The sequence below is a fragment of the Cynocephalus volans genome, chromosome 7 (genome assembly GCF_027409185.1).
Source record: "Cynocephalus volans isolate mCynVol1 chromosome 7, mCynVol1.pri, whole genome shotgun sequence".
NCBI classification, from domain to species: domain Eukaryota; kingdom Metazoa; phylum Chordata; class Mammalia; order Dermoptera; family Cynocephalidae; genus Cynocephalus; species Cynocephalus volans.
In genome coordinates this window covers 125802674-125829009 of record NC_084466.1, presented here as the reverse complement: position 1 = coordinate 125829009, position 26336 = coordinate 125802674, and the positions used below count along the sequence as shown (strand labels likewise).

The window sequence follows — 26336 nt, the reverse complement described above, 5'->3', positions numbered from 1 at the left end:
GCTTCCTCTCTCCATGTGATTTGCTTGTACCTGCCAGCTGCCTGCCAGTTTTCTGCCATGAGTAGAAGCAGCCTGAGCCCCTGCCAGATGCAGCTGTCCCAGAATCATAAGCCAAATAAACCTCTTTTCCTTATAAATTACACAGTCTCAGGTATTTATGTTATAGCAGCACAAAATGGACTAACAAGAAACATAATAGCCAGTGACTTGAATACCCCACTCTCAATACTGGAGAGATCATCTAGGCAAAAAAAATTAACAGAGAAACAAAATCTAAACAATAATTTAGACCAATTGGTCTTGGAAGATATCTACTGCATTCCATCCAACAACCTCAGAATATTCCTTCTTCTCATCAGCTCATGGAACATTCTCCCAGGCAGACCACATGATAGGTCACAAAGCAAGTCTCAACAAATACCAAAAAACTGGAATTATGCCATGTACTTTTTCAGATCACAATGGATTAAAATTAGAAATCAATAACTAAAGAAAATATGGATACTATACAAACACTTGGAAATTAAACAACATTTTACTTAAGGACATATGGGTCCAAGAAGAAATTAAACCAGAAATCAAAAACTTTCTTGAAGCTAATGAAAATAATGACACATCATACCAAAACCTGTTTGATACTGCAAAAGCAGTACTAAGGGGGAAATTTATCACATCAAATGCTTACTTCAGAAGAATGGAAAGATGGCAAGTAAACAACCTAACACTGCACCTTAACAAACTAGAAAAACAAGAACAATCCAAACCCAAAGTTAGTAGGTGGAAAGAAATAATTAAGATCAGAGCAGAACTAAATGAAATAGAAACCCCAAAAATGATACAAAAGATCAATGAAACAAAAGGTTCGGTTTTTGAAAAGATAAATAAAATTGACAAACCCTTAGTGAGCCTAACCAAGTAAAGAAGAGAGAAGATCCAAATAACAAAAATTAGAAATGAAAAAGGTGATATTATGACTGATAACTCAGAAATACAAAAATGATTAGAGAGTATCATGAAAACTATATGCCAACAAATTTGAAAATCTGGAGGAAATGGATAAATTTCTGCATACATATAAACTACCAAAACTGTGCCAAGATAATAGAGAAAATCTGAACAGACTAATAGCAATAAAAGAGATAGAAGCTGTTATCACAAGGCTCCCAACAAAGAAAAGCCCAAGACTAGATGGTTCATGGCAGAGTTCTACCAAATCCTCAAAGAGGAATTGATACCAATTCTCTACAAACTATTCCAAATGTTTGAAACCGAGGCCATTCTCCCAAACTTATTCTATGAGGCAAACATTACCCTGATACCAAAACCAGACAAAGATGAATCAAAAATAGAAAAGTACAAGCCAATATCCTTGATGAATTTAGTATGATGATTATCCTCAATAAAATTCTAACTAACAGAATACAGCAACACATACACAAAATTATATACCATGATCAAGCGAGACCCATGCCAGGGATGCAAGTTTGGTTCAATATATACAAACCAATAAATGTGATACACCACATCAATAAAAGCAAAGAGAAAGACCATATGATAATCTCTATAGATGGTGAAAAAGCATTTGACAAAATTCAACATTCATTCAGGATAACTCTACAAGATAGGTACAGTTGGAAAGTGTCTCAACACAATTAAAACCATATATGATAAACCCACTTCCGATATCATCCTGAATGGGGAAAAGCTGTTAAGCTTTTCCCTTAAGAATGGGAACTAGACAAGGATGCCCACTCTCACCACTCCTATTCAACACAGTGTTGGAACTAGTAGCCAGAGCAATTAGAGAAGAGAAGGAAATAAAAGGCATCCAGATTGGAAAAGATGAAGTCAAACTGATGCTGTTTGTGGATGATATGATCCTGTATATTGAACACCTTAAAGCCTCTCCAAAAATCTCTTAGTGTTGTTGAGTGATTTCATCAAAGTTGCAGTATACAAAATCAACACACAAAAATCAGTAGGATTTCTATACTCCAACAGTGAACATGCAGAAAAAGAAATCAATAAAGCTTGCCTATTTACAATAGCCACACACAAAAAAAATAATTAGGAATAAAATTAACCAATGATGTAAAAAAATCTCTATGAAGAGAACGACAAACCACTGTTGAGAGAAATTAAAGAGGACAGAAGAATATGGAAAGATATCCCATGCTCTTGGATTGGAAGAATTAACATTGTGAAAATGTCCATACTATCCAAAGTGATCTACAGATTCAATGCAATCCTCATCAAAATTCCAATGATATTTTTTCCAGAAATGGAAAAAATTATCCAGACATTTATATGGAATAACAAAACACCACATATAGCCAAAGCAATTCTGAGCAATAAATAAATAAATAAATAAAATAAAGCAGGAAACATAACACTACCTGACTTTAAACAATACTGAAAAGCTACAATAACCAAAACAGTATGGCACTGGCATAAAAAGAGACACACAGATCAATTGAATAGAATAGAGAACCCAGAAATCAACCCATACACCTACAGCCATCTGATATTTGACAAAGGCACCAAATCTACACACTGGGGAAGAGAATGCCTCTAAAGCAAATGGCATGGGAAACCTGGATATTCATATGTAGGAAAATGAAATGACCCATACCTCTCACCATATACCCAAATCAACTCAAAATGTATTAAATAATTAAATATACATCCTAAAGCAATACAACATCTTAAAGAAGACATATGGGAAACACTCCAGTAAGTAGGAGGGGGTACAGAATTCATGAATACGACACCAAAAGCATGGGCAACAAAGAGAAAAATAAACAAATGGGAATATATCAAACTAAAAAGCTTCTGCACAGTAAAAGGAACATTTAACAGAGTTAAAAGACAACCAGTAAAGTGGGAGAACATATTTGCAAAATATATATTTGACAAAGGATAAATATCCAGAATATACAAAGAACTGAAACAACTTTACAAGAAAAAAAAAAGCAACCCAATAGAAAAATGGACAAAAGAGCTAAATAGGCATTTCTCAAAGAAAGATATACGAATGGCCAACAGACACATGAAAAAGTGCTCAACATCACTCAGCATTCAGGAAATGCAAATCAAAACCACACTGAGATATCATCTCACCCCATTTAGGATGGTTCACATCCAATAGACTGTGAATGATAAATGCTGGAGAGGTTCCAGAGAAAAAGGAACTCTCATATATTGTTGATGGGACTGCAAAATGGTGCAGCCTCTATGGAAAACGGTACGGAGTTTCCTCAAACAATTGCAGATAGATCTACCATACGACCCAGCTATCCCACTACTGGGGATATACCCAGAGGAATGGAAATCATAAAGTCAAAGATATATCTGTTCTCCAATATTCATTGCAGCACTCTTTAAGACAGCTAAGAGTTGGAAGCAGTGTAAATGTCCATCATCAGATGAGTGGATACGGAAAATGTGGTATATCTAAACAATGGAATACTACTCTGCTATAAAAAAAAATAAAATACTGCCATTTGCAACAACATGGATGGAACTAGAGAGAATTATAAGTGAAACGAGTCAGGCATAGAAAGAGAAATATCACATGTACTCACTTATGTGTGGGAGGTAAAAATAAATAAAAAATACACAAAAAACCATGGGGGGGAGGGCAGAAGTCACAACAATTACAATTCCTTGAAGTTGATATGACAAGTGAACAGAAAGGACATTGTTGGGAGGGAGGGGGGAGCTGGAGGAGGGAGGGAGGTTTCGGTAATAGGCCACAGTAGTCAACCACATTGTAAATTGACAAAGTAAAATAAAATTTGGAAGAAAAAAAAATTGGAACATTTTAAAATAAATAAATAAATTAATTAATAAATGAATGAATGAGTGAATGAATGAATTTTTAAAAAAGAAGTCGTTAATTTTTATATTCTAGCAATACTTATGTATAAGTCTGAAAAACATGTAAAATATCATTTGAGAAAAATTACAAAACTGTGATGAAATAAAAATAAACTATTGTACATCCATACAATGGAATATTATCTAGTGTTAAAAAGTAATGAGCTATCAAGCCATGAAAAGACATGGAGGAACCTTATGGAGATTAGTAAGTAAAAGACACTGATCTAAAAAGGCTACATATTGTATGATTCCAACTGTATGACATCCTAGAAAAGGCAAGACAATGGGGACACTAAAAAGACCATTTGTTACCAGGGCCTGAGGGAAGGGAGGAATGAATAGGCAAAACACATATGATTTTTAGGGCAGTAAAACTATTCTGTGTGATGCTGCATGGGTGGATACTTGTCATTATACATTAGTCAAAACCAATAGAATGCACAACACCAAATGAAAATCTGTAAACTATGAACTTTGTTTGATGAAGTTTCAACATTCGTTCATCAATTGTAACTGATGAACCACACTTTTGAGAGCTGTTGATTTTGGAGAGGCTGTGGGTGGGTGTGAGGAGGGGTTATGCAGGAAATATGTACTTTCCACTTCATTTTGTTGTGAACCTCAAACTGTTCTAAAAAATAATTTCTATCTATGAAAAAAAAGCCCCCCAAACCTCTTCTAAGTCACAACTCAAGCCAAGCTGAGGTATATATTACTCTGTGACTGTGGAGAGCTTAATGCTGATACCCTCCTGATCATTTGAACCAAGATGGGAATTCCATGGGATGGGATGGGAGATGTCACTGAACGGAAAGTTCTGGGAAATGTGGAAAACCAGCATTCTAAGACTAAGTCTTGTACTGAGGCATTGGTTACACTTTATCTCATCAAGTCTCTAATTGCTTTTTCTTAAAAAACAAACCAAAATTTAGATTAGTTCACCTCAGCGATCCCTTTCCTTTTAAAATTATTTATGATTCTTTCATTCTGTAGAAAGAAAAGTCCAAACAAGACCTTCAGTTCAGCAGAAGGGAGGAGGAACAGAGCAGGGACACCTGTCTCTCAAGGAATGAAATCACTGCTCTGAGGAGAACAACTGAGCTTATTTTAGCCAAAATAAGGTGGTGCAGGTCCTTTAAGTTTAGAGCTATGGGAGTCAGTCAGTAATTACTGTTTCTCTTTGCCCTGAACAAAGGTTCACCAAGACATGGACTCACTCAAGTTCTACAGGTTTTAAAACCAAACTTTACTGACCCCAATTTCAGTCAAGTAGTGCTGGAATTATTAACTAGGTTAAGGTTTATTTTGAAAGATGCTGATTAGGCTTTCCTGATATATTGAATCATAGCACACAACTAGTAAATGTTGGTGAGCCAGGTTGAACTGAATGTTTTTCTTAGAGGGGAGGGTACAAGAGGCAGGGAACTTTGGTTCCAGCCTCGGCTCTAAAACCTGCAATCTCTGTGACCTTGAACAAGGCACTGAATCTCCGAGGCCCAGCTTCCTCATTCAGAAAATGGGAATCATTTTACCTTAGGCAAAGATAAGTCAAAGACTCAAAAATGACATTATAGGTGCGAAAATTCTATGTTAATTGTCAAAATCCCTCTAAACATGACCACAATCCTGTAAACATGACTGGGTCTTAACATAACCTAATTTTTTTTTTTTTTTTTTTTTTTACTAAAAGAGATAATATCTGCACTGATTAATTTAGAACAAAATGAAATTCCTACAGAACAAATCTTTGAACAAGCATTGCCATTAGTCATCTTGTGATGTATATCATTCTAGTTGTATTTAGATCTTCATGACCACTAAATGTCTTTTCCAGCTCAGGTCTGCATGTTGTGGTGGTTCTGTGCTGTGGGTTCATTAAATGATTTCCCTTCTTCCCATTCTCTACTGAATCCACAACTGTCGTTTTGTCTATAATTACTCTTCCTTGATGTGCATTAGAACATTCTATTATTTCTGACAATGACAGACCAAGAACAACAGAAGCAGCTATGTTTGGAGGCAACTGGGAAGTAGGAGATGCCATAGTTTCTTAAGCCTTTCCCACGAAATTCTTTGAGACTGGCTCTTCTCACTGATGCACTGAGCAAGTTTCATCTCTGTGGTGATGAAGATGGAGGACCATATCTTTTATTTCTTCTCTTGAGCACCTCTGGTCCTGTTATACTTGGAGTGAAATAAGGGGCTTTTATTAAATGTGAATCCTATTACTTTATGAACTGAGTCAATGGGGGACACATTTAGAGTAACTAATGTTTGGGGATTAGTTTTGTTTTGCTAAAATTGTTCTCAAAGCAACTGTGGTGTAAGCCATAGTGCACCATGATGGGCAGACAAAGATCTTGGTTCAAATCCCAGTTCTTTCACCTGTGATCTGTGTGACTCTGACAGGGTTCCCTACCTACATTTGAAAAATAAAAGCAATAATCTCTGCCTTCCAGTATTTTTATTTTGAATTTAATGGTAAAATGATATAAATTTATAAGCTAATAACTTGATATGTGTCTGGTCACTTAAGATGTATAGTTAGGTTAACTATTTCATGATTGGGCAGCTACAGTGTTAGTAGAATATATTAAATATTTGAAAAGCTTTCAGTATAGAGGACAAAGTCTCCTAGTGTTTGACATAATACTTAACATACATTTTTTATTTGCAATGCATAGAATACAATAATAGTCTTTATTAGCCTCAAAGTCATAAATTCCCAACTGGTCATTAATCTGAGAATCTAGAATTTTTAGTAATTTTCTTGCATCAAATGATTTACTTTGGGGGTTTTCAATTACAACTACACATTGGAGTCACCCATTTTTTTTTTTTTCTTTTATTACCAATACCGGAGCTCCAGCCCACTGCAATTAAACAAGAATGTCCAGAGTAAGCACTGGAAAGAAACAACAAGATTTGAAAACATTCTATTTTTATCTCTCATTGGGCCAAAGTCCACTCAGCAGCACATAAGTGGATCTAGTTTAGTGATTGCTTTATATGTCATAGAGGAGCATACTGAATTAGCATGAAGTGTTATAAAAGCTTTGGATTGTAAGATCATAGATGTCTTATATGAATAGATGGCTTCAATGGATCTGTTGGTGGTCCTGGTGCTCTGTCTCTCCTGTTTGCTTCTCCTTTCAGTCTGGAGACAGAGCTCTGGGAGAGGGAAGCTCCCACCGGGCCCCACTCCTATCCTAATTATTGGAAATATCCTACAGATGGATGTTAAGGACATCAGCAAATCTTTAAACAATGTAAGTATGCTTTATGCTCCTTCAGTGGTTTGCAAAGAGTAAGTATATTGACCCCACTTTAAAATAAATATATTTTTGGGAGCACACTATGGTAATAGATCATTGTAGTATGAAGTCTTAGGTGGGAGGAACGTCTGATTCTTCTTTAGATCAATTGCATAGTATACAGGATTTAGGTAAAAATTTAGTACTGTACATTTAAATATCAATAAGGGAATAAATATCTAATATTCTCATCACAAAAAAGTTAAATATTAGAGGGGATCGTTATGTTAATTAGCTTCATTTAATCATTCCCCGTTGTATTAAAAATCATAGTACATTTTATACCTCGTAAATATGTACTATAATTTTTCAATAGTGTATATAACAAAAATACATAATTGATCTTCATAAAGCAAAATGCTCCCTATAAACATTGATGTTTCTGTTGCCTATTTCAGTCTCTCTTTTTCAGAAATAGTGGAAGTAATGAATTTTGTGAGTAGAGAAACACTTAGGCTCTTGTGTGGTAGAATTAAAGTAATAAAGTGGCAAACACTGGGAGTGCTGCTTCCCTTTGTTTTATAGCCATTTTCTGTAATTTCCTGCTGAAGGTAAATGGTAAGGGAAGCATGTGTTTGTGATTAGAGATTTCATTAAAAAGTCATCAGTTATAATTTCCTGTGTTTTATTCAGAATAGTCATGGAATGTTTTTTTTCTTTTTTTCTCTTTTTTGTCTCTTCTATCAAAAAAAAATTATTCATGAGATACAAATCTAATTGTCACCCCTCCTGCCCATGATGTGAAGGACAGATTCATACTGGGGGCATACCCATTACCAGAAATTACTCTTGTACCCCTTGTCCCCACACAGTTATTCCCCAGTCTCCCTACCTCTTCCCCCCACTCCACTTTGTAGCCCTAGTAGACACGGAAATTTTAGTTCTGTGAAGAATCAATTTATTTTCTCTGATGTTGAGGAAATAGCTATAGGCTCAGGACCAGCATAAGTGAATGACTTGGTGGTATCAGAAGTTTTTGGTTTCTGCACAAACCTGCTGTCTGTGTCCAAAATTGCTGGAGGATGTTAGAAATTGTTCTTCCAGGAGATGCTGGATGTCCTGGTGCTGCCCTTGTGGTGCTCACTGTGTCTTTGCTGGTAATACGAGCAGGTCCCAAACTGGGATGGTTATTAGAATCACCTGGGGTGACTTTATAACTGAAGATTGCTAGTGTTTATCACAGGTCTACTGATTGAAGATCGTTATGGTAAAAGGGGATCCTGAAGCCATCAGATGAGTAATGGTCTCAAGGTGAGCACATGGGCCTGATAAATTGCTCAGAATCAGACGTTGAATTAGGAGAGGATCAAATTTTGGTCTTCTGTGCATTAACTGTGGGGCACTGAGAATGAATTTAAAATTCTCTAACTTCAGCTTTTTGCCTTATAACAGGATACAGATACCTGCTGAATATGGTGGTTTAAGGATTAATTGTAATCTGTTTACCAATTGCTTGAGCATTATATGACACAACATAGGTCATCTATAAGTGGCAGCTATAAAAATCACAGCCCTATTTATACATAAATGAGAACTATATGAAGCTGTGTGTAGTAGAATAAAAGTATACAGAATGAAATTATAATATGTCTGAATCCGGCACAATATATGAACCATATCATCACTTATTTCGCTGTGAGTTTCATCTCCTTTCCCAGTTCTAAAAAGTCTTTGGCCCTGTGTTCACTGTTTATTTTGGCATGAAGCCCACGGTCGTGTTGCATGGATATGAAGCAGTGAAGGAAGCCCTGATCGATATGGGAGAGGAGTTTTCTGGAAGAGGCAGTCACCCAGTGATTGACAGAATTAGTAAAGGACATGGTAGGTGTGCGTGTGCCTGTGTCAGCATTGGTAATGGGGGTGGGAGAGCTGAAAACAGAGATGTAAAGACATCCTCAGGCAGACCTTGGCCCAGACATGTGGCTGCCAAGTGTCCATTTGCTCCTCCTTGCCTGGGATCTCCTTCCTAGATTCTGCGCCCTGTCTGTGAGGAATCATTTTCAGCAATGGAAAGAGATGGAAAGAGACCCAGCGCTTCTCGCTCATGACCCTGCGGAATTTGGGAATTGGAAAGAGGACCATTGAGGACCGTGTTCAAGAGGAAGCCCGCTGCCTTGTGGAGGAGCTGAGAAAAACCAACGGTGGGTGCCTCATTGCTCTGTAGTGCTGACTGTAACAGACTGCTCTCTCCTGCAGTGACATCCTTGGAAACATCTCAGGAGCAGCTAGATCTTTCATTACAGGCAGTGGCTGTCAGTCCTCACATGGAGGAGGGATGGTGTGAAGCAGAGAGCCAAGAGAGCTTTTGCGTATCTGTGCTGTGTGTGTACAGGTAAGATTGTGCATAGAGTGTGGGTGAAAGACCATTTAATCCTTTATTCTCCTGAACTTTATTTGTTTGTTTTCAAATCAGAAATTATGAATATGGGTTTTGAGTTCATTTTCTGAAAGACTTAAAGAGTGATGTTATCTGCATATCATAAATATAGGTTACCTATTCCAGAACATTTTATCAGAGAATACTAGGCAGATAAACATGGTGAGAATGACTTTATCAGACCCTCAGACCCTTGTTTTTTCTTTCTTTCTTTTCTTTTTCCTTTTTATTTCTTCTTTCTTTAAATGAAACACAATTGTTTATACATATTTTGGGAGTACAGAGTTGACCATCAGTATTTGTGTACAATATGTGATGATGAATTCAGGATAGTTGGCAAATTCGCATTACAAAATGTACTCCTCTTTGCAATTGTTTAAGGAACCTCCATACCATTTTCCATAGAGGCTGCACCATTTTGCAGTCCCACCAACAATGTATGAGAGTTCCTTTTTCTCCGCAGCCTCGCCAGCATTTATCGTTCATAGTCTTTTGGATTTTAGCCATCCTAACTGGGGTTAGATGGTATCTCAATGTGGTTTTGATTTGCATTTCCCAGATGCTGAGTGATGTTGAGCATTTTTTCATATGTCTGTTGGCCATTTGGATATCTTCCTTAGAGAAATGCCTAGTTAGCTCTTTTGCCCATTTTTTAAATGGGTTGCTTATTTTCTTCTTGTAAAGTTGTTTGAGTTCCTTATATATTCTGGATATTAATCCTTTGTCAGATGTATATTTTGCAAATATTTTCTCCCACTCTGTTGGTTGTCTTTTAACTCTTTTAATACGACCCCAGCCATCCCACTGTTGGGAATATACCCAGAGGAATGGAAATCATCAAGTCGAAGGTATAACTGTTCCCCAATGTTCATCGCAGCACTCTTTACAATAGCCAAGAGTTGGAACCAGCCCAAATGCCCATCATCAGATGAGTGGATACGGAAAATGTGGTACATCTACACAATGGAATACTACTCAGCTATAAAAACGAATGAAATACTGCCATTTGCAACAACATGGATGGACCTTGAGAGAATTATATTAAGTGAAACAAGTCAGGCACAGAAAGAGAAATACCACATGTTCTCACTTATTGGAGGGAGCTAAAAATTAATATATAAATTCACACACACACACATACACACACACACACAAACCGGGGGGGGGGGAAGAAGATATAACAACAACAATTATTTGAAGTTGATACAACAAGCAAACAGAAAGGACATTGTTGGGGGGGAGGGGGGAGGGAGAAGGGAGGGAGGTTTTGGTGATGGGGAGCATTAATCAGCTACAATGTATATCGACAAAATAAAATTAAAAAAAAAAAAATAAAGATTGTATGAAGTAGGAGGCTAAAAAAAAAAAAAAAAAAAAAAAAATGTACTCCTCTTTTATGTCCATTAACCAATTTCTCCCTAAACCTCTCTCCTCCTACTTCTTCCCCTCCTCTTATCTCTCATTCTGAAAGTTCCATTAGTGTGTTTGTTGTTTCTTTCTTTCTTTACTATTTTAAAATTATTTTTATATTCTTTATTATTTTTGTGTGTCTGGCCAGTACAAGGATTTCAACTCATTACCTTGGTGTTATGAGGCTACAGTCTAACCAACTGAGCTAAAGTTTACTTATTTTTTAGATCCCACTATGAGAGAGGACATGCAGTATTTCTATGTCTGTGCCTGGCTTGTTTCATTTAATGTTATCTTCTCCAAGTTCATCTGTGTTGCTACAAATGGCAGAATTTCATTCTTTGTATGGCAGAGTAGTATTCCATTGTGTGTATATACCACATTTTCCTTATCCAGTCATCCATTGATGGACATTTATGTTAGTTTCATACCTTGGCAATTGTAAATAGAGCTGCAATAAACATAGGAGTGCAGGTTTCCCTTCTACCTGATGATTTCTTTTCATTTGGTCATATACCCAGTAGTGGGACTGTTGGATTGTATTGTAGTTTCATGTGTAACTCTTTGAGAAACCTCCATACTATTTTCCATAAAGTCTGTACTAACTTACAGTCCCATTAGCAGTGTAGAAGGTCCCCTTTTCTATGGATTCTCACCAGAATTGTCATTCTCTGTCTTTTTGATAATAGCCAGTCTAACAGGGGAGAGATGATATTTTAGTGTGCTTTTGATTTGCATTTTTTTGATGCTTAGTGATGAGCATTTTTCATGTACCCATAGGCCATTTGTTTGTGTTCCTTGGACAAATATTTATTCAGCTCCTTTGCCCATTTTTTAAATTGGTTTTTTTTTTTTTTACTGTTAAGTTGCTTGAATTCCTTGTGTATTCTAGGTAGTAAACCCCTTGTCACATGCATAGTTTGCAAATATTTTCTGCTATTCTGTAGGTTGTCTTTTCACTCAGTTGATTATGTCCTTTGCTGTGCAGAAGGTTTTTAGTTAGGTATAATATGGTTTGTTTGTTTATTTATTTTTTTGCCTGTGCTTTTGAATCTTATTCATAAAGTATTTGCCCAGTCGTATGTCCTGATGAGTTTTCCCTAAGTTTCCTTCTAGTAGTTTTATAATTTCAGGTCTTATATCTATGCTTTTAATTCATTTTGAGTTGATTAATGTATATGGCATGAGGTATGGGTCTAATTTCATTATTCTACATACGGATATCCAGTTTTCCCAGCACCATTTATTGAAAAGGCTGTCCTTTCCCCAATGTATGTTCTCAGTCCCTTTATCAAAGATCGGTTGGCTGAAATTATGTGGAATAATTTCCAGATTCTCTATTCTGTTCCATTGGTCTACGTGTCTGTTTTAATGCCAGTACAGTGCTGTTTTGGTTACAATCCCTTTGTAGTATAATTTGAACTCAGGTGGTGTAATGCCTCCAGCTTTATTTCTTTTGCTCAGGGTTGCTTTGCCTATTCAGGGTCTTTTTTTGTATGATATGAATGTTAGGACTGTCTTTTCTATTTCTGTGAAGAAAGTCATTGGTATTTTTGATGAGGATTGAATTCAATCTGTAGGTCATTTTGGGTAGTATGGACATTTTCATAGCATTAATTCTTCCAGTTCATTGTCCTTCTATCTTTTTGTGTCCTCTATAACTTCTTTCAGTAGTGATTTGTTGTTCTCCTTGTAGAAATCTTTCACCTCCTTTTAAAAATTTACTTGTAAGCATTTTGTTTTATTTTATTTTTTGGTAGCAATAGTAAATGATCTTGCTTTCTTGATATCTTTTTCTGCTAGTTTGTTGTTGGCACATAAAAACACATCTGATTTTTGTATGTTGATTTTATTTATTTTTTATTTTATTTATATTTTTATTGAAGCATAACTAATTATACATATATTTGGGCTACAGTGTTGACTACCATCACATGCGTACAACATATATCGATCAAATCAATATTGTTAATACATTCATTAATCTTTTCACTCCATACCCAATCTCTCTTCAACACCACCCTCACCCCCACTGCTAGGAACCACAGATTTGTTCTTTTATTCTGAAAGATCAATGTACTATTGTGTTCTTCCTTCCTTCCTTCCTTCTTTCCTTCCTTCCTTCCTTTCTTCCTTCCTTCCTTCCTTCCTTCCTTCCTTCCTTCCTTCCTTCCTTCCTTCCTTCCTTCCTTCCTTCCTCCCTCCCTCCCTCCCTCCCTCCCTCCCACTCTCCCTTCCTTCCTTTCTTTTTTTCTTTCTTTCTTCCTTCCCTCCCTCTTTTTCTCCTTCCTTCCTTCCTTCCTTCCTTCCTAGTACACACTTATGAGTGAGGACGTGCAGAATTTCTCATTCTGCACCTGGCTAATTTCACTTAAAATAATTCTTTCCAAGCTCATCCATGTTGCTGCAAATGGTAGAATTTAATTTTTTTTTTTTTATGGCTGAGTGTTTGATTGTGTACATATACCAAATTTTCCTTATCCAGTTGTCTGCTGATAGACATTTAGTTTGGTTCCATATTTTAGTTATAGTATATAGAGCTATAACGAATGTGGGAGTGCAGGCTTCCCTTTGACATGATGATTTCCATTCCTTTGGGCATATACCCAGAAGTGGGATGGCTGGATCATGCGGTAGATCTTTTTTTTTTCTTTAATATGGTTATTTATATATTTATATTATTATTTTCCACATTCTAAGATATTGTTGCAGAGCAGCTGGTGAGAGGGGTAAACAGGAAGGAGGAAAGAAATAGTGTGAGAGAAAGAGGAAGGAGGGGGGGCATGGTTGAGGCCCATGGTACCCCCCTCATTCCTGCAGGGGATACCAGGGGGCTTCCAGCAGTGGCTCAGTTGTTGCTGAGCTGGATGAAGATGTCAGTGGGGTGTGTCTGAGGCTCTCTGCCCCACCCTGCCCCACTGCTCCAGCTTGGGAGCCTGGGGCATTTCTGGCTGTGGCTTGGTTGTAGTGGGTTGGCTGGTTGTGGGTGTAGGGGGGTTGTGGCTGAGGCCCCCGGCCCTCCTGCCCTCCCTGGCTTGGGACTCCAAGGGGCTCTCAGTACTTCTAGTGTTCTTTGGTGATGTGAGACCTTTACTAGATAATATCAAACTTTGTGTCTGGTCTGTGGGTGTTTTGTTTTTTTCTTTCAGTTCTCTGTTGGATTATTTGCTGTTCCCACCACTTAAACTCTGCACTGGAACTAATTTGTTGTCCTTTGCTTACCTCTAATATGGGGGAACTGGCACTTGAACACTGTAGTTGAGCTACATTGCTGCTTTGCTGCTTATCCCCTAGGGAAGGCTATTTGTGCACCTCAGGATTTAATTGTTGACCTTATATGTACTTAAAGGTCTTGTGAGTTCTGCTGCACCTGGGTTGTGTGAAAACTCTGGTGTGGACCTGAGACATTTCAGTAAACTGCACTTCAGTTTGTATTGTACACCTGCAGTTCTGTATTCCTGACCAGTCTCCACAGAGTGGCCCTGCATTGATAGGGTGGCAGATCAGCTGTCCATGTTGTACCCCAATGTTCCCACAGTAGGTCCATCTACCCCACCTCCCACACTCCAAACACTTCCCGTGGGATGGGCCATGCACTGGTCCCTTGCAATGACTCACTGTCCTCAGAGTGGTGCCTCACTCCTTTGTGGGTCCGTGGAAATCCTGTTAGCGGTCTTGCTGGCCTAGGGGCCACCAAGGACCTCCTTTCCCCTGAAGCCAAGAAATAAATTCATACAAAGGGCACAGCAGTGGCTTTTTCCAGCTCTTTCTCCATGTGTCCACCAGCTCCAGCCTTGAAGACGCCAGGATTCAAAATGGTGGGAGTGATCCTTTCTTTCTCTCATCATGGATTCTCTTGCCTTCATGAACTTGGTATGTATCTCCTCCTCTTCCCTGAGCTCTAGCAGCCCCAGCTTGGCTATCATTGCTTTTTAATAGTTGTAAATTTGTTGATTTGTGGGAGAGAGTTACACTGGGGACTGTTTATTCTGCCATGTTGACCAGAAGCCCCTTATAGTTGTTCTATCTGTAGCTGTTTCAGAAATCTCCATACTGTATATCAGTCTTATACCCTACAATTTTATTGAATTCGTTTATCATCTCTAGGAGTTTTCTGGTAGAGTCTTCTGGTTTTTCTGTATGAAAGATAATGTTATCTGCAAACAGGGACAGTTTGGCTTTGTCTTTTCCAATTTGGATGCCCTTTATTTCTTTCTCTTGTCGGATGCTCTGGCTAGTACTTTCAATACTATGTTAAATAGGAGTGGTGAGAGTGGGCATCCTTACCTTGTTCCTGTTCTTGAAGGAAAAGCTCCCAGTGTTTCCCCATTCAGAATGATACTGTTGGTGGGTTTGTCATTTATGGCTTTCCCTGTATTGAGATACTCTCCTATACCTAATCTCCTGTCAAAAGGAGAAGTTGAAGTTTGTCAAATACATTTTTTGCATCTATTGAGATGATCATATGGTTTTTGTCCTTAATTTTGTTGATGTGGTGTATCACGTTTATTGATTTTCATATGTTGAGACATCCTTACATCATGATGTATAATCTTTTTGATGTCCTGCTTTATTCTGTTTGCTAACATTTTTTTGAGAATTTTTGTGTCAGTGTTTATCAAGGATATTGGCCTGTAGTTTTCTTTTTCTTTTTCTTTTCTTTTTTCCTGTTATATGTTTATCTGGTTTTGGTATCAGGGTGATGCTGGCTTTATAGAATGAGTTTGTGAGAATGGGATTTGTTTCAACTATTTGGAACAGTTTTAAAAGGATTGGTATTAATTCTTCTTTAAGTATGTGGTAGAATTCAGCAGTGAAGCCATCTGGTCATGGGCTTTTCTTTGTTGGGAGACTGCTGATTAGTGCTTCTATCTTTTGGCTCATTATTGGCCTATTGAGATTTTCTGTCTTCTTGGTTCAGTCTTGGTAGTTTGTATGTGTCCAGAAATTTATCCATTTCCTCCAGATTTTCAAGTTTGTTGACATAAATTGTTCCTAATAGTTTCTAAATATTCCTTGTATATCTGTTATTGGTTGTAATACCTCCTTTTTCATTTCTGATTTTTATTATTTTGATTTTCTCTCTTCTTTTTTCACTTATATGAGCTAATGCTTTGTCTATTTTTTTATCCTTTCAACAAACCCACTTGATCTTTCGTATAATTTATCTTTTGTTTCTTTTTTTTGATTTCTGTTTCATTTAGTTCTGCTCTGATCATAAATATTTCTTGCAATCTACTAATTTTGGATTTAGATTGTTCTTATTTTTCTAGTTCTTTGAGGTCATATAAGGTTGTTTATTTAGAATCTTTCTATTCTTTTCATGTAAGAATTTATTGCAATAATCATCCTTCTTAGTACGGCTTTTGCAGTATCCCATAGGTTTTAGTATGATGTATCTTTGTTTTCATTAGATTCAAGAATTTTTTTGATTTCCCATTTAATTTATTCTTTGACCCTTCGGTCATTCAGGAGCATGTTGTTTATTTTCCATATATTTGTATAGTGTCTGAAGTTTTGCTTGTTACTGATTTCTGGTTTTTATCTGTTTTGATCTGAAAGGATACTTGAAATGAGTTCAACTTTAAAAAATTTGTTGAGGCTTGATTTGTGGCCAAACATGTGGCCTATCCTGGAGAATGTTCTATGTGCTGATGAGAAGAATGTATATTCTGGAATTTTGCATGTAATGTTCTATAGATGTATGCCATGTCCAATTGGTCTAAAGTGTGGTTCAAATCCTGTGTTTCCCTGTTGATTTGTTGCTTAGATAATCTGCCAGATGTTAAGAGAGGGATATTGACATCCCCATCTGTTATTTTATTTTTCATTTTTTTTGTCTTTTTCGTGACCGGAACTCACCCACTGAGTGCACGGGCCATTTCTATATAGGATCTGAACCCACAGCAGGACAGTCGCTGTGCTCCCAGCGCCATACTCTCCTGAGTGCGCCACGGGCTCAGCCCCCATCTGTTATTTTATTGGGGTATATATATCTGTTTCAGTCTATGAGTGTTTGCCTTATATGTCTAGGTGCTCTGGTGTTGGGTGCATACATATTTATGATTGTTATAGCCACTTGCTGGATAGATCCTTTTATCATTATATTATGACTTTCCTTTGGAGCATGAACCAAGTGGCATATGCTTTCACCTAATTGAACTGTATTTGTACGGCCAACCTCACTGATGTGTCTGATGTTTTTTCCAGGCCTATACTTCCAGCCAATAATTAAGCTATGTGTAAATTTAATTGCTTAGCTATATGTCAATACAATTCTTATCATTTATTATTTTGTAAATGCACCTTATTTAAAAGATGTCTGCAATAGTTATTTCTCACTACCCACTACTTCCTTTATTGATTTATATATTTTGAGTACATCTATGCTATATCATGATGCTATGATTGTATAAAATACACAAATATCAATTTATAAAATAATTTGTTTAACTAGAATTAAACTATCATTAATAACCTCTTTAACTCTTTCATCCCTAAGTGTAATTTTCTTCTGTATTTGTTTCACATATCATTTTCCTTTTGATTGTTGAATTTGTTAACAGAAGAACCATGTAATCAGCTAAAGAAAAAAAAGGGAGACTTATTTTAAAGAAGAGAAACAATCTTTCCAGAAGAGAAACAATCTGCAGATTGGGGAAGATGCATTCCAGGGAAAACTGAAAATGTGATCTCTAAGAAGGGAGGGAAGAACTGTTTTTTTATGCCTTGCAGGGTCAGCTTTACATACATATTCAGCCAGTTGGAGGAATTCTATGAATATTTGTGAGGGAAGTTATGCACTTGCACAGTGAGTAAACATACACGTAACATATGTCCCATGCTTACTTTGGGGAGGAGATTTAGTGTTAAAATGAGGTAGAATTCATCTCTGACATAAAGAGGTAACTGTAGGGTATGGAAGACACCTAGTGCCCAGTCTCTTAGATTGGCCAGAGTTAGTCTGGACTTTCAGCTCTTATAAGGAGAGGAATATTGGGAAGGCCAAGTCTCTGTCCAAATGGAAGTGTAGTGGGGAACCCATGAATGAGGGGAGGTTCATTGACTGGAACCAGGTGGACTATTTAAGACCAGAGTAGAAGTTTTCTAGCTGCAATTTATTTGACAATATCTTCCAGTAGCTGGTTTCTGCTTGATTACAGGAGAGAGAAGCCTAATGACAGTTAGTAACACACACATATATGTTGTAAGCTTGGGAATGGGTGTTTAACCCCTCATCCTAATATGGCTTTTTGGTTCTGTTTAGTAAAAAGAGTGTCTTTTTAGCTATAGAGAGCCTATCTTTGTCTGTCTATAGGTGGTATGCATTAACAGATTTGTGGTAATAAATAATTTATGGTAATTCTTTTCCTCCCATTGTTGATTCTCCTAAACTATGAGTTGCTTGTCACAATGTATCTGATTGTCAGTTTGGATTTCAAATTCCCTTATTTTTAGAATCTCTCTTCCAAATGAATTTAAAGGAAAGACTGAAAAATCAGATTTTACCTGTGACTGACTCACACACATTTACACAGCACACATGGTCCCCAAAACATCCCAAAGTACTCTCCACCCCCCAAGCTGAAGTAAACTTTTTCTCAAAGCTTAGAGCTTAGAGCCCTGTAGTGTTTAAATAAGCCTGGCATTAAAGCAGCTAACTCAACAGTTTTCCTATTGTTCAAATCCTTGCCAGTTATTCAGAACACTTTGGATTCAAGTCACCTTTATTTAGGGTCCATAGATGTAAATTTGGTAGGGCAGTACATAAAAAGTTTATTGATCATTGATTACAGCAATTTTAGTTTGTAAATCCCACACCAAAAAAAAGAAAACTTTTTCTGTAATTTAATTTCTTTACCTGTCACAGGACGGATTTGGCCTGATAGTCAAATTTTATAATTTATTAATACATACTATTCTATTCTGTTGATGGCTGTACAGAACAATATACCAGAATTCAATAAAGGAGGCTTTTTCTTAATAAACTAAATTTGGAGAATGATTGGAGGTGATGGTTATTTACCTACTAAAGAAGGCAGTTTAAGAAAGGACATTGTTGGGTGGGAGGGAGGAGAGGGAGGCGGGAGGGAGGCTTTGATAATGGGCCACAATAATCAACCACATTCTATATCGACAAAATACAATTTAAAAAAAATTAGTTAGGGTAATAAAAACAATTTTAATTTGCAAAAAAAAAAGAAAAAGGACACCCCAAAGAGCTGCCTTGCGCCCTCCAGTACGTGAGGACACAGAGAGAAGATCCTACCTATGCACCAGGAAATGGGCCTTCGCGAGGCACTAAATCTACTAGTGCCTTGATCTTGGACTTCCCAGCCTCCCAAACTGTGAGAAATAAATTTCTGTTTGTAAGCTAAAAAATAAAAATAAATAAAAAATAAATAAAAAATAAATAAAAAATAAATAAAGAAGGCAGTTTATTTAAAACAAACAAACAAACAAACAAAAAACCATTGAAATGAAAAATAAAAGGGCTCTATTTTACTTTTTTTGTTTGCCTTATCTGGGATTCATATTTGAAAGAAAAATTTGTCATATTAACTTTTTAGACAAACAAATCCATATTATACTTATTGCTCATTTATATCAGTTTTCTTCTCATATAACATTTATGCATTCTGCGTTTCACATTTGTACCTTCAAATATATGAATTCAACTATAGTCTTTCTCTCTTTAGTTCATCTCTACTGGTTTAACACACAATTCTTACACATTCATTGTATATATAAAGCTTCCAGGTACCCTTCTATTGTCTCTTTCTCTTTCAGTGCTTTACAGTCTACAAGCTTTGCAGACAGATGTGATTCTGCTAAAAAAATTTGAATTATTAGGTTTTTAAAAGATATCTTCTATTCTTTCCAAAGTGAGAGACACCCTGTGTTGCACAAGTGTAAAAAAAGGAAGTGGATCTGAATTGATTATTTAAAATATCACGATTTAACTAGCTAGGTTGTAATGGCCAACTCATGTTTAAGGTGAGAGTAGTGTGTTGATTTTACATGTACTGAATTTTTTTTTTCTGTTAAGGTAATTTGTAAGTAAGACAGGTCTTAAAATTTCTAAGTTACCTTTACCTCTTGTATTTAATACATTTCTGTTGCTTATGACAGAATACTTGAAACTGGATAATTTATAAAGAAATACAATTTATTTCTTACATTTGCAGATGTTGGGAAGTCCAGGGAACACACCTGGTGAATACCCTGAACCAAGAGAGAGCTGACCTACTCACTTGCTCTCCTTATAAAGCCATCATAACCACACCCTGACCACCCATTAAACCATCAATGGATTAATTCATACTTGAGATTATAGCCCTAACAATCTCATCACCTCTTAAAGGCCCCACCTCTAAATTACCAAAATAGAATTTCCCACCATCTTAACACTGTTACAATACAGATGAAATTTCCAATGCGTTGATCTTGGGGGACACTTTTAACCCATAGCACCTGCTAACAAAAATAAAGTATTTTACATGTGTATTTTAATGATATTTTAAAATTGTTTCCAATTTTTAGCCTCACCCTGTGATCCCACATTTTTTTCTGGGCTGTGCTACTTGCAATGTGATCTGCTCCATTGTGTTCCAGAATCATTTTGATTATAAAGATCAGAATTTTCTAAACTTGATGGAAAAAATCAGTGAAAATCATGGGTATCTGAGCTCTCCATGGATGCAGGTAAGATCAAGATCCTTTCTTTTGGCACTTATGCTCTTTTTCCTGATGAGTCCAAAATTCTACATACACATGAAAACCACTGTGAAACCCTTGCTATAGATACCACAGTCTTGCCCAGAGCATCATGGAATACCTACCTGGCAAAAATGGCTCAGTCCTTTATTTTACACACAGGAAAAGTATGCCCAAATATGGGGCTGGCTTTCATGCCTGTTAGCTCTCAGACAAGTGTGGTTTTTCTACTAAACACCAAGGCTGTTTCTATAGAGTACTTGGTTAACTTTCCAAGAAAGCCCATGTCATTCAATGGACATCCAGTCCCTTTTTGGAGGCCTCCATTACTCACAAACTTGTGCTACAATGAACATTTAGTGACCTCTTTGTCATATTACTTGGCAGAAATATCCTGATTTAGGAAGAGAATATCTATTTCAAGGGGGGAGAATATTGGAGACCATAGAATTTTCCAGTAAACACTGAGTAGGGTAGGAGCATTTCCATCATGGTTAGTGATATTGAACTTTCATACACCTGTTGTCTATTTGCATATCTTCTTTTGAGAAATATCTATTCAGGTCTTTTGCCCATTTTCAATTCGAATTTCTTTTTCGCTATTGAGTTTCTCATATATTCTGGATATTAACTCCTTGTCAGATGCATAGCTTACAAATATTTCCACCAAATCTGTATGCTGTTTCTTTGCTTTGCTGATATTTTTTTTCTGGTGCTGATATTTTTAGTTTGATATAACCTAATTTGTCTACTTTTGGGGTTTTTTTGGCTGTGCTTTTGAAGTCTTATCCAAAAAAACTCCTTACCCAGACAAATAGCATAAAGCTTTTCACTTGTTTTCTTCTAGTAGTTTCATAGTTTCAGTTCTTCCATTTAAGTGTTTAATATATTTTGAGTTGATTTTTGTATACACAGAGAGATAGGGGTCTCATTTCATTCTTCTGCATGAAGGTATCTAATTTTTCCTGCACAATTTGTTGAAGACACTGTCATTTTCCCTTGTGTGTTTTTGTTATTTTTGTCATAAACCAGTTGGATATAAATAAATTGATTTATTTTGGGGTTTTCTATTTTATTCCATTGGTCTTGTGTCTTTTCATGCCAGGTCCTAGCTTTTCTGATTGCTATAGCTTTGTAGTATATGAAGATCCTTCAAAAAGTGTGTGGAAAAATAGAATTAAAAGACAATACATTTCTTTCCATGAACTTTTAGAAGATCTTTCTATTTTGAAGTTAGGTAGTATGATGCCTTCAGCTTTCTTCTTTTTGTTCAGCATTGCCTTGGATATTCAGGATCTTTTGTGGTATCATTTGAAATTTAGATTTTTTTTCTATTTCTGTGAAAGATGTCATTGGCATTTTGATCGGAATTGCAGTGAATCTTTAGATCTTTGTGGGTAGTATGGTCATTTTAACAATATTAGTTCTTCTAATCAATGAACATAGAATGTGTCTCCATTTTTATGTGTCCTCTTCGTTTCTCATTAGTGTTTTATCATTTTCCTTGTAGAGATATTTCACCTAATATTAGGTATTTTATTTATTTATTTGTGGAGCTGTTGTTAATTTAGGATTGTTTTCTTGATTTGCTTCTCCGGTAGTTTGCTGTTGGTATATAGTTTGGTTAATGGATACAAAGAATGACTATGTTTCACAAAGAAAAATTTGCTAATTATCCTGATTTGATCACCACATATTGATCACAAATACTTATAGTCAACTTTTCACCTCATGAATATATATAATAAATTATCTTTCAATTAAAAAAAAACATTCAAAACACTTAAGCAAAAAATATTTTGCCATCATTCTAAATTCATTTATTAGTTCTAATAGTTTTTGGTGAAGCCTTAGGTTTACTATATACAAGATCATTTCCTCTGCTGACAGGGACAGTTTGATTTCTTCTTTTCTAGCACATGATATATCCTGAAGAATGATACAAATGCTGTTCAGAAAAATGTGTATTCTGAAGCTATAGCATGGATGGTCTATAAATTTCTGCTAGGTCCATTAGATCTAGAATATAGTTTAACTTGCTTTTCCTAGATGATTTGTTGTCTGCGTAATCTGTCCATTGTTGAAAATGGGGTGTTGAAGTCACCTACTATTATTGTATTGCAGTCTCTCTATCTTTTTAGTTTTATTAATATTTGCTATATATATTTAGCTGCTTTAATGTTGGGTGTATATATAATCCTTCTCTTTATTTTAACATTTACTCGTACATATGTGGGGTATTGTGTTGTTTCAATACAAGAATATACTGCACAATGATTCACATAGGGTATTTAGCCTAGTTTTGTACCTATTAGTCCACTGCTTCTTCTCCCTCTGCCCCCCTCTAGTAACCATTATTCCACTGTCTAGTTCAATGAGAATCACTTTTTGAGTGATATCATATTGTATTTGTCTTTCTGTGCTTTATTTATTTTACTTAACTTGATGTTTCCAGTTCCATTAATGTTGCTGCAATGATTGGATTTCATGTTTTTATAGCCAAATAGTATTCCATTGTGTGTATATACCACAGTTTTTTTTTTTAACTAAGTCATCTCTTGATGAATGTTTAGGTTGATTCTATCTCCTGGCTATTGTGAATAGTGTTGTGATGAACACAGGAGTGTAGGTTTCTTTTTGGTATATTGATTTCATTTCATTTGGCTATATACCCAGTAGTGAGTAAATGTAACCAAGGAGTGAAAGACCTCTACAAGAAAAACTATAAAATACTGGAAAAATAAACTGAAAAGGACAGAAAAAAATGGAAAGATATATCATGTTCATGGGTTGGAAGAATTAACATCGTCAATACAATCCCTATCAAAATACCAATGATGATTTTCACAGAAATAGAAAAAATGATCTAAAAATTTGTATGGAACCACAAGAGACCCCTTAGAGATAACCAAATCTTGAACAAAAAGAACAAAGTTGGAGGTATCATACTTCCTGACTTTAAAAATATACTATAAATATATAGGAACTCAAAAAGCATGATACTGGCACCAAGCAGAGACATCGACCAATGGAACAGCTTAGAGAGCCCAGAAATAAACCAAAACATTTGCAGCCATCTGGTTTTAGAAAGCAATACCTAAAATATACACCCCGTAAAGAATAGCCTCTTCAATAAATGGTGCTGTAAAACTGGACATTCACATGTAGAAAATTAAAACTGGACTCATTATCTCACCATATGCACATAAAAACCCCTCAAAATGGATCAAATATATAAATTTAATATCTGAAACTATGAACCTACTAGAAGAAAACATAGGGCAGACACTATTCAAAATGGGAGTGGGCACTGCTTTTTTTGTGCAAGACTACAGAGGCACATGAAACAAAAGGAAAAATAAACAAATGGGACTACATCAAATTAAAAAGCTGCTGCAAAGCATGGGATACTATCAACAAAGGGAAGAGTCAACCCACAGAATGAGCAAAAGCATTTGCAAACCACACATCAGATAAGGGGATAATATCCAGAACATATAAGGAGCTCAAACAACAACAGCAAAAAGAAAACAAAGAGCAAACAACCCAATTAAAAAATGGGCAAAGCACCTGAACAGACATTTCTCAAAAGTAGACATATAAATGGCCAATAAGCACATGAAAAATGCTCAGCATCACTAATCATCAGAGAAATGCAAATTAAAAACACCATGAGATAACATCTCAGTCCAGTTACAATGACTGTTATCAACAAGACAAAAATTAACAAATGATGTTGAGGCTGTGGAGAAATAGGAACTCTCTTACATTGTTTTGGTGGGAATTGGTGCAGCCATCATGGAAAACAGTTTGGAGTTTCCTCAGGGTGCATACATATTTCTATTTGTTATATCCTCCTTCTGTATTGACCTTTTTATCATTATAGTATAACGTTTGTTGTCTTTTCTTTTTTTACATTTTTGACTGTCTATTTTATCTCACATAATTTTAGGTAGTCCTGCTCTTTTGGTTTCTATTTAAAAGGAATATCTTTTTTCCATCCCTTGACTTTCAGCCTATGGGTTTTCTCAGCAGTTGAATGAGTCCATTGTAGGCAGCATATAAGTTGGTTGTTTTTTCTTTTATCCATTTAGACACTCTATGTCTTTTAATTGGAGAATTTAATCCATTTACTTTCAAGACAATTTTTGAAAACTGTGTACTTACTACTGACATTTTGTTACTTGTGTTTTATTTGTATTGCAAATACTATTTCCTTCCTTCCTCTTACCGTATTCTTACACTTACTATATAGGCGATATTCTCTAGTAGTATATTTGAATCTTTTTGTGTTTTTATTTTTAGTGTATGCATTATAGGTTTCTGTTTTGTGGTTACCATGATACAAAAACATTCTATAGTTATAACAAATTATTTAAACTGTTAACAACTTAATTTTGATAGCAATAAAAAAGAAAAAAATATCTGTACACTTTAACTCCACTTTCCTCCACATTTTGAATTTTTGATGTCACAATTTACACATTTTTGTATTGTCTATCTCTTAAAAATTATTTTAGTTATTATTATTATTTATAGTTTAATCTATTTTCATCTTCACACTAAAATATAAGCGGTTTAAACACCTTAATTTTAGTACTAGACTATTCCGAATTTGTCTGTATACTTACTTTTACCAGTGTAGGTTCTCTTTTTTACACATTAACATTCTTTTCTTTCAGTTTGAAGAGCTCCCTTAGCTCTTGTTGTAGGAAAATTCTGGTGGTGATAAATTTCCTTAGCTTCTGTTTGTCTGGTAAAGTCTTTATATCTTCTTTAATTCCAAAAGTTAGCTTTGTTGAGTACAGCATTCTTGAATGGTGGCTTTTTTCCTTGTGGCAGTCTGAATTTTTCATCCAACTCCATCCTGACCTGCGACATTTCTGCTGAGAAGACTGCTGCCAGGCATGTTGGAATTGCCTTATGTGTTATTTGCTTCTTTTCCCATGCTGCTCTGCTTTCAGAGCCTCTTTGTTTTTGTCCTATAAGAATTTAATTACAATACATCTTGGGGTAGTTTTTTGGGGGTTAAATCTCTTTGGTGAATGTTGAAATTCCTGTACCTGAATATTTATATCTTTCTCCAAGTTTTTCAAGTTTTCTCTTATTATTTCTTTGAACAGACTTCTACCCTTCTGTCTTTCTCTACTCCCTCCTGAACCCCAAGTCTCTTATGCTTTCTTCTTTTTTAAAATTCTTTTTTTCTCCTCTGATTACGCACTCTCAAATAGCCTGTCTTTGAATTCACTGATTCCTTCTTCTGCTTGACCAATACTGCTGTTTATATTCTCTATTGCATTTTTGTGTCATTATATGTAATTTTTAGCTCCAGAATTTGTTTGATGTTTTTGTTGTTCTTATTTCAATCTCTCTTTTACATTTGTCTGATAAATTTCTGAATTGTTTCAGTGTGTTTTTTCAAATTCACTAATATTTCTTAACACATCTATTTTGAATCCCTTGTTTGACAAATCTCACCTCTTCATCTCTTTCAGGTCTGTCACTATCAACTTGTATTGTCCATTTGGTGAAGTCATAATCGTCTGATTGTTGTTGATGCTTGTGTATAGATGTTTGTGTCTGTGCATTGAAGAGATAGGTATTTATTTCTGCCTTTTCTGACTGACTTTGCACTC

General features: G+C 35.9%; 1 pseudogene; it reads left to right on the top strand.

Moving 5' to 3' along the window:
• Window positions 1-6983: 6983 nt before the first annotated feature.
• LOC134381765 (cytochrome P450 2C9-like) overlaps window positions 6984-26336 on the top strand; it is a 29416-nt pseudogene continuing 10063 nt past the window's right edge.